Genomic DNA, 9,467 nt, shown 5'->3' with positions numbered 1-9,467 from the left:
ATCTAGAGCTCCGGCAGGACGATCCTGTCGGGGAAACTTCCCTCCCGGAGGGGGAAATCGTCGCCATCGTCATCACCAACACTCCTCTCATCGAAGGGGACTCGTCACCATCAACATCTTCATCAGCACCATCTCATCTCCAAACCCTAGTTCATCACTTGTAACCAATCTCCGTCTCGCAACTCCGATTGGTACTTGTAAGGTTGCTAGTAGTGTTGATTACTCTTTGTAGTTGATGCTAGTTGGATTATTTGGTGGAAGAGTTTATGTTCAGATCCTTGATGCTACTCATTACCTCTCTGATCATGAATATGATTATGCTTTGTGAGTAGTTACTTTTGTTCCTGAGGACATGGGATAAGTCATGCTAATAATAGTCATGTGAATTTGGTATTCGTTCGGTATTTTGATATGTTGTATGTTGTTTTTCCTCTAGTGGTGTTATGTGAACGTCGACTACATAACACTTCACCATTGTTTAGGCCTAGAGGAAGGCATTGGGAAGTAGTAAGTAGATGATGGGTTGCTAGAGTGACAGAAGCTTAAACCCTTACTTTGTAAGGGGTTGATTCAGATCCACTAGTTTAATGCTATGGTTAGACTTTGTCTTAATTCTTCTTTCCTAGTTGCGGATGCTTGCGAGAGGGGTTAATCATAAGTGGGATGCTTGTCCAAGTAAGGGCAGTACCCAAGCGCCGGTCCACCCACATATCAAACTATCAAAGTAACGAACGCGAATCATATGAACATGATGAAACTAGCATGACAGAAATTCCCGTGTGTCCTCGGGAGCGTTTTTCCTCCTATAAGACTTTATCCAGGCTTGTCCCTTGCTACAAAAGGGATTGGGCCACTTTGCTGCACCGTTGCTACTTTTGTTACTTGTTGCTTGCTACAAATCATCTCACCACACAATCACTTGTCACCTACAATTTCAGTGCGTGCAGATTTTTCCTTGCTGAAAACCACTTGTGAGATCCTTCTGCTCCTCGTTGGGTTCGACACTCTTACTTATCTAAAGGACTACGATTGATCCCCTATACTGGTGGGTCATCAAGACTCTTTTCTGGCGTCGTTGCCGGGGAGTGAAGCGCCTTTGGTAAGTGGAACTTGGTAATGAAACGTTCATATAGTGTGCTGAAATTTATTATCACTTGTCACTATGGATACTAATCCTTTGAGGGGCTTGTTCGGGGTATCTTCACCTCGAACGGAAGCACGAATGGTTGCTCCTCAACCTGCTGCACCTACTGAAAATATTTGCTTTGAATTTCCTTCGGGTATGCTTGATAAACTGCTGGCTAATCCTTTTACAGGAGATGGAACATCACATCCAGACTTGCATCTAATCTATGTAGATGAAATTTGTGGTTTATTTAAGCTTGCAGGTGTGCCCGAGGATGAGGTCAAGAAGAAGGTCTTTCCTTTATCTTTGAAGGATAAGGCGTTGACATGGTATAGGCTATGTGATGATACTGGATCATGGGACTACAATCGGTTGAAATTGGAATTTCATCAAAAGTTTTATCCTATGCATTTAGTACATCGTGATCGGAATTATATTTATAATTTTTGGCCTCGTGACAGAGAAAGCATCGCTCAAGCTTGGGGGGGTGGCTTAAATCAATGCTATATTCATGCCCCAATCATGAGCTCTCGAGAGAAATTATCATTCAGAACTTCTATGCTCGGCTTTCTCATGATGATCGCACCATGCTTGACACTTCTTGTACCGGTTCCTTTATGAAGAGAGATATTGACTTCAAATGGAATTTATTGGAAAATTAAACGCAACTTTGAAGATTGGGAGCTTGAAGAAGGTAAGGAGTCAGGTATGAATTTCACGTTTGATCGCGTTAAATCCTTTGTTGAGAGAAATACATTTAGTGATTTTAGCACTGCATATGGACTTGACTCTGAGATAGTAGCTTCATTGTGTGAATCCTTTGCTACTCATTTTGATCTCCCCAAAGAGAAGTGGTTTGAATATCATTCTCCTTTAGAAGTCAATGTAGTTAAACCCAATCCACTTGAAGAGAAAGTCATTGCATATAGTGATCCTGTTGTTCCCAGTACTTACATTGAGAAACCACCTTTCCCTGTTAGGATAAAGGTTCATTCTAAAGCTTCAACTGTGATACGTAGAGGCTATATTAGAACACCTACACCCCCTGAGCAAATTAGAGTTGAACCTAGCATTGCTATTATCAAATATCTTCTGTCCGACGATGTTGAGTGACATAATATTAACTTCTGTGAAGATGTTGCTAGAATTGCTAAACCTCACGTTAGAGACAAACATAGGCCTGTTGTTGGCATGCCTGTGGTTTCTGTTAATATAGGAGATCATTGTTTATCATGGCTTATGTGACGTGGGTGCCAGTGTTAGTGCAATACCTCAATCCTTATACGATGAAATCAAAGATGAGATTGCACCTGTTGAGATAGAGCCTATTGATGTCACTATTTAGCTTGCCAATAGAGATACTATCTCCACTGTGGGAATTGTTAGGGATGTTGAAGTCTTGTGTGGTAAAACAAAGTATCCTGCTGATTTCCTCGTTCTTGCTACCACACACGATAGCTTTTGTCCCATCATATTTGGTAGAACTTTTCTCAATACTGTCAATGCTCATATTGATTGTGAGAAGCAAACTATCACTGTTGGCTTTGAAGGTGTGTCACATGAGTTCAATTTCTCTAAGTTTGGTAGACAACCTCATGAAAAGGAGTTGCCTAGTAGGGATGAAACTATTGCCTTAGCCTCTATTGCCGTGCCTCCTATTGATCCCTTAGAGCAATACTTGCTTGAGCATGAAAATGATATGCATATGGATGAAAGGGATGAGATAGATAGAGTTGTCTTAGAACAATATCCTATCCTTAAGAATAACTTGCATGTTAAACTGCTTGGGGATCCACCCCCACCAAAGGGTGATCCTGTGTTCGAGCTTAAACAGTTGCCTGATACTCTTAAGTATGCCTACCTTGATGAAAATGAGATATATCCTGTTATTATTAGTGCTAGCCTCTCGGAGCATGAAGAAAAGAAGTTACTAAAAACTCTGAGGAAGCACCGTGCTGCTATTGGATATACTCTTGATGATCTTAAGGGCATCAGTCCTACTCTATGTCAGCACAAGATTAAAACTGATCCTGATTTCAAACCAGTTGCTGATCATCAAAGGAGATTGAATCCTAAGATGAAAGAAGTAGTAAGAATAGAAATACTAAAGCTCCTGGAAGCAGGTATCATTTATCCTATTGCTCATAGCGATTGGGTGAGTCCGGTGCATTGCGTTCCTAAGAAGGGAGGCATTACCGTTGTCCCAATGATAAGGATGAATTGATCCCACAGAGGATTATCACTGGCTATAGGATGGTGATCGATTTTAGGAAATTGAATAAAGCCACTAGGAAAGATCATTACCCTTTGCCTTTTATCGACCAAATGCTAGAAAGGCTGTCCAAACACACATACTTCTGCTTTCTAGACGGTTATTCTGGTTTCTCCCAAATACCAGTTGCACAATCTGATCAGGAGAAAACCACTTTCACCTGCCCTTTCGGTACCTTTGCTTATAGACCTATGACTTTTGGCTTATGTAATGCACCTGCCACCTTTCAAAGATGTATGATGGCTATATTCTCTGACTTTTGTGAAAAGATTGTTGAGGTTTTCATGGATGACTTCTCCGTTTACGGGTCTTCCTTTGATGATTGCCTCAACAACCTTGATCGAGTCTTGCAGAGATGTAAAGACACCAAACTTGTCTTGAATTGGGAGAAGTGCCACTTTATGGTTAATGAAGGCATCGTCTTAGGACATAAAATTTCTGAAAGAGGTATTGAAGTCGATAAGGCTAAGGTTGATGCAATCGAGAAAATGCCATACCCCACAGGTATCAAAGGGATAAGAAGTTTCCTTGGTCATGCTGGTTTCTATAGAAGGTTCATTAAAGACTTCTCTAAGATTTCTAGGCCTCTTACCAATCTCTCGCAAAAGGATATTCCTTTTGTTTTTGACGATGAGTGAGGAAGCCTTCGAAATACTTAAGAGGGCTTTGATAACTGCACCTATTGTTCAACCACCTGATTGGAACTTACCTTTTGAGATCATGTGTGACGCTAGTGATTATGTTGTTGGTGCTGTTCTAGGGAAAAGAGTTGACAAGAAGTTGAATGTTATTCACTACGCTAGTAAAACTCTAGACAGTGTCCAAAGAAACTATGCCACTATGAAGAAGGAATTTTTAGCAATCGTGTTTGCATGTGAAAAGTTCAGGTCTTACATAGTTGATTCCAAAGTCACTATTCACACTGATCATGCTGCTATAAGTACCTCATTGAGAAGAAGGACGCTAAACCTAGACTTATCAGATGGGTTCTCTTGCTACAAGAATTTGATTTGCACGTTGTTGACAGGAAGGGTGCTGATAACCCAGTAGCGGATAACTTGTCTAGGTTGGAGAATGTTCTTGATGACCCACAACCTATTGATGATAGCTTTCCCAATGAGCAATTGAATGTCATCAATGCTTCACGTAGTGCACCGTGGTATGCTGATTATGCGAACTATATCGTTGCCAAATACATACCACCTAGTTTCACGTACCAGCAAAAGAAGAAATTCTTCTTTGACTTGAGACACTACTTTTGGGATGATCCTCACCTTTATAAGGAAGCAGTAGATGGTGTTATTAGACGTTGTGTACCTGAACATGAACAGGGACAGATCCTACAGAAGTGTCACTCCGAGGCCTACGGAGGACACCATGCGGGATATAGAACTGCACACAAGGTATTGTAATCAAGTTTGTATTGGCCCACTCTCTTCAAGGATGCCCGTAAGTTTGTCTTGTCTTGTGACGAATGTCAAAGAATAGGTAATATTAGCAAACGTCAGGAAATGCCTATGAACTATTCACTTGTCATTGAACCATTTGATGTTTGGGGCTTTGATTTTATGGGACCTTTTCCAAAATCCAACGGGTATACGCATATCTTAGTAGCTATTGATTACGTCACTAAGTGGGTAGAAGCTATCCCCACTAGTAGTGCTGATCACAACACCTCTATCAAGATGCTGAAAGAAGTCATCTTCCCTAGATTTGGAGTCCCTAGATATCTAATGACCGACGGTGGTTCACACTTCATTCATGGTGCTTTCCGTAAAACGCTTGCTAAGTACGATGTCAACCATAGAATTGCGTCTCCCTACCACCCTCAGTCCAGTGGTCAAGTAGAGCTAAGTAATAGAGAGATTAAACTAATTCTGCAAAAGATTGTCAATAGGTCTAGAAAGAATTGGTCTAAGAAGCTTGATGATGCACTGTGGGCTTATAGAACTGCCTATAAGAATCCCATGGGCATGTCTCCGTACAAAATGGTGTATGGGAAAGCATGTCACTTACCTCGTGAGCTAGAGCATAAAGCTTATTGGGCAATCAAAGAGCTCAACTTTGATTTCAAACTTGCCGGTGAGAAGAGGTTGTTTGATATTAGCTCGCTTGATGAGTGGAGAACTCAGGCATATGAGAATGCCAAGCTTTTCAAAGAGAAGGTTAAGAGGTGGCATGATAAGAGGATACAAAAGCGTGAGTTCAACGTAGGTGATTATGTCTTGCTATATAATTCTCGTTTAAGATTCTTTGCAGGCAAGCTTCTCTCTAAATGGGAAGGTCCCTATGTTTTTGAGGAAGTATATCGTTCCGGTGCTATCAAGATCAACAACACGGAAGGTAATTGTCCGAGAGTGGTAAATTGGCATAGAATCAAGCATTATATCTCAGGTACTCCCATAAATGTTGAAAGCAATACCATCAATACCATAACTCCGGAGGAATACCTAAGGGATGTTTATCAGCCTGTTTCAGACTCTGAAAACGAAGAGGTATGTGTTTCGGTAAGAAAACAGAGTCCAAAACTTTTCCAGTAGGAAATTTTCTCCGTTTTGGAATATTTGAAAAAATACAAAAAATAGAAGTAGTCTGGAAAGTGCGCGAGGAGGCGACAAGCCTGCACGGCGCATGCTCACCCCCTGGCTGCGCCGTGAGGGCTTGTGGCCACCTCGTGCGCCTCCCGGACTCCGTTTTCGTGCGGGGTACTCCTTCTAGTCTGGAAAAAATCATTATATATACTTCCATTTGGTCTGACCCCTGCATCACGCAGATTTCCTCTGTTTTTCGTTTCGAGCCTGTTTCTGTTGCAGATCTAGATCGCATGACTTCCCCAAAAGCTCCAAAGGACAAGATCTTCGAGAAGGTCATCAATCCCTACCTCAAGGAAGTGCTGCAACACCCTCAATCTATCAAGATGCGTGAGGGGATGTTGCACATCCGTGATGTTGAGGGGCCTAAGAAGACCGGAAGCGTGGAGACGAGGCTCGAAGCAATGGAGCAACAAGTCTTCAAGTGCCAAGGGATGGTGGAGCGTGGACTCAACGCCAACCACATGATGATCACGGAGTTCACCAACAAGCACATGATTGATGCCAATGACATTGGGAAGCACCTCTCCGGGCTCTATGACAGGGTTGATCAACTCCAGTGCCAGATCTACGACCTGCAGAACAAAACTGTGAGTATGAGTATAGATTTAAATCAATAAGGTTGGCTGCAGATTTGAGGATTCCGGAGACTCGTTCATCTTTCCATGGTGGAGCACCTATACCTTGGAAGACGGAGGAACAAACTCATGTTTCAACAACTCCACCACCATCACCACCAAAGGAAGACAACTGAGCATTGGTATGGGCAATCCCCTTGGCTTTTGCCAAGCTTGGGGGAGTTGCCCCGATATCGTATCACCATCACATCTTTTGCCTTTACCTTTGTTTTAGTTTTCCTTTTCAGTTTTCTTTTTCTCTAGTAGTTTAAAAGTCTTAGTGTTTTAGTCTTGAGTTTTGCTTTGTGTCGCCCCCGATGTATTCTTGCTCGTGAGCCATATAATAAAGAGTGTCTTAGTTGAAGGGCTTTGCCTCTTGCCATGATCAAAAGAGTGAGAATAGAACAAAAGCATGAGAGATCATGTAATGATCTTATGGGAAGTGATGGCTTCACATATAAATAGAATGAGGATTGAAACTTGTTGCAGGTAGGCAAACGTAGACCTTGGTCATTGTTGCAATTAATAGGAAGTGATAAAGAAGGAGAGGTTCACATATAAATATATCATCTCTGACACCATCTATGATTGTGAACACTCACTAAACTATTACATCTGTACTATTAAAAGCACGAGAGGGCAGATCCAACTACAGATCTGGACCGTCTGATTACACCATCAAGGGCCTAAAAACATTGTTAACGAAACTTCTCGTCGCTAACGAAAACACATATTAACGATACTCTGATTCCCTCGCTACTAACCCTCCCTCGTTTCTAAAAAAAAACTCCACCATCTTACGCTAGAACTGCTCCCGCATACGCGCCCCATGCCGCTCGGTTCTGCCGCCACCACCGTGCGTTCGGTTCCGCCCCGCGCTCGCCGCTGCGCCGCCCGGTTCCGCCGCCGCCCCCGCGCACTCGCTGTCGTGCCGCTCGGTTCCGCTGTCGCTGCCGCCGCCATGCCGCTAGATTCCGCCGCCGCCCCCGCCGTCGCACACTCGGTTCTGCCTCCACCGTCCGCCGATCTACTCATCGAGGAGGAGGAGCGCCGCGAGTTTGAGGTCAAGGGCGATCTCACCTTCGCCCGCAACCGCACGCGACGTCATTGGTGCCCTTCGAGGAGTTAGGGGCCTCGCCGGCATGCGGGGTTCGGGGAAAGGATGCGGGTACTTTGTGAGGAAAGGAGATTGTCTCCACCGCGACCAAATTAGGAGCACATGCTCAAGCTACTTGAGCTCAAGCCCTCCGGGAGACCCGAGATATGTGGGCACAAATATTATTCAGATTGTTCAAGCAACTTTTTGTTTTGTGAAAAGTTCTGGATTTCTCATCAACTCATGTTGACCCAAATGATGCAGCCTTTTGAGCGCCTTGCCTTGCCTCACGTGACCACAAGAAATTGCTGCTGCAGAAGAGGAGACGACGTTGGCTGCGGCGGCTCAACACTAGGTTGGGATCGCATCTGGACTGGAGGAGGTTGCCAATGCAAGAGAGGAGCATGTCGAGATCCCTTCACTAAAAATTCTGCACGCCCCAGCAGCAGTTGTCCTCTGAACCTACACCAATCTACAGCAGCAAGGAAAGCCCACTTTCGCCTCCTTTTTTCATATCATTTGACTTATGTTCTTCCTGTTGATGGATGGTACCATAGATTTATAGGATTCAAGAATGGTTGCGGATTTTAAAGGATGGCTCATTGTCCTTGTAATCACTAGAATGTTTACATATGTTTACAAGTATGTGTGTTGATTTGTACAGAGCCAATCGGTGGAGAAATTACAATTGCATTAGAGACATCATGGATGGATAGAGCTCCCCAAACAGAGATGGAGAGACGATTGATGGAACAACTTAGAGAGGACAAATTTGCAAAGAAAGCCCCCACACAGCCTGGGAGGAGAGGATGCCACTACACAACTATCCCTGCTTCGGTTAAACATAGGAACATTTCTGCAGATAAGCTGACTTTGCTGAATTTGGACAGAGTAATGTTCTTATTATATTGTTTGGTACAACTAATCTTATTAGCATGTACCTGGTTTTTTATATCTTCCTTTTCCCACAATATATTTCCTGCAGCAATACCTTGTCTGATGTGAACACGTCTTTATTACAATTTGAACAATGAAATGTTTGGCGCTACATGCGGACGCAACAACCTGAGTTTGAATAGTACAGACCACAATTCTACTCCCTTTGTCCCACAATATGAGCGTTTTGCAAACTATGTTACCTTACAAACGCTCTTATATTGTGGGACGGAGGGAGTAGTTAGCACAACAACTAAAAGCAATGGGAAAACATTAGTTTGCTGCCTTTTGTCCATTCAATCACAATCCCATCAATTATACTATAATCTGCAAATAAGCATCATAGCTTGCCGCTACTGGTGTTTTGCTCAAATTGATTCCTCTTATAGGTTCCCATGAGTAGAAAACACTGAGTTGACAAGCTGTACCTATATTTGTTGACGAGTCTGTTCTACTTCTCATCTCATACAAGCTTGTTGGAGACTGTCCTGGCCAAAAATTATCAAGGCCAAGAAGATTTACTCTTGGGGGAGTTACAGTTCTCATTCATAGCGTTTATGGTATGGCAAGCAAAACCAAACAATTGATAGTACGTCTTATTTATTATGTGGATCTATTCTCTAATGTATTTGAGTTGTGTAGATGGGACAGTCGCTGGAGGCGTTTATGCAGTGGAAAGCATTAGTCAGTCTTCTTTTGAGCTGCAGTGAAGCTGTAAGTACTAATATTTTCTATCTCATGCTGCATTTTATTCTCGCTCCTTCAGTATTGATGGTTCAAATGTCTACATTCATCTCCTCTGTAGTATTGCTATTCAGGGTTTGGAAAT

This window comes from Hordeum vulgare, chromosome 6H (genome assembly GCF_904849725.1).
Source record: "Hordeum vulgare subsp. vulgare chromosome 6H, MorexV3_pseudomolecules_assembly, whole genome shotgun sequence".
NCBI classification, from domain to species: Eukaryota; Viridiplantae; Streptophyta; class Magnoliopsida; order Poales; family Poaceae; genus Hordeum; species Hordeum vulgare.
This window is presented reverse-complemented; position numbering follows the sequence as displayed.